Consider the following 1,052-nt stretch of genomic DNA (forward strand, 5'->3'; position numbering starts at 1 on the left):
GGGGTGGGGGTGGGGGATGGATTGCTTTGTTTTTTCACTGCTACTACCACTTCAATCATCATTCATACGAACTCATAATATTTTTTTTCTTTTAAAAATTTTTATTTACCAAAATAAATTATATATTTAAATAAAAAGATATTTATTGTGGATGAAAATAAAAAAGAAAAAAAAATAAAAAAGAATGGTGGTGATGGGGGCTCGACGACCAATGTATAATGTACGATAACAATATAATAACATCTACACCTCGAAAGCGATAAGGCTATGATATGAGAACACATACAAATTGTTTTTCTTTTCTTATTATCGTACCATAACTTGTGTTACTTTAGGTAAATATACAAATAAAACAGTGTAAAAAAACCTTAATCTTTATTTCCCTTTAATTTAACATCATTTCATATATATTTGAAGTTTTGTTGTGAATTGTGATGTGTATTTTTTGTTTAGATCACAAGATCTGATCGAGTACTAAAAAAAATGATGTGGATCTAGACATTTTGATATTAATATTTGTTTATGATTTTTTTTTCATAATATTTGTAGTTTAAAAGTTAAATGTTGAAGAAAGTATTACTACTATAAGTCTGATGGAGAGAATCATTTAATCTTTTGTGAAATCTATAAAAATAGGGAGTATTAGGGGCTTTTTAGTTTAGTTTTGAGTTTGATGGAGAACTGAAGTATGCTTTTCCAGTGGGTAATTAAAATCCACCTTAAAAAAAAAGCTGAACTCAAGCTCATGATACTGTTTTACTTCCCAGGTTCTATGGTAATAATAATTCAACGATATGTCTTTGGGTGTAAAAAATTAATACAGATTTTTTGAAATATGGTAGTAAGAGATTACTATTATCATTGTGTTACTTTTATTTATTAGTACTATTTTTATTGCAGCACGAACCCCTCGAAAACATCAATCTAAAAATGCCTACGATCAGATAAAAGAATAGTTATTTTTGGTTTTAACAATAGTAGTAGTAGTACTTATATACAGTAACTTTAAGGGTTAACTCCTACAGGTTCAGTTTTTGATTTTTAAATACAAA

Source organism: Camelina sativa, chromosome 6 (genome assembly GCF_000633955.1).
Source record: "Camelina sativa cultivar DH55 chromosome 6, Cs, whole genome shotgun sequence".
NCBI lineage: Eukaryota > Viridiplantae > Streptophyta > Magnoliopsida > Brassicales > Brassicaceae > Camelina > Camelina sativa.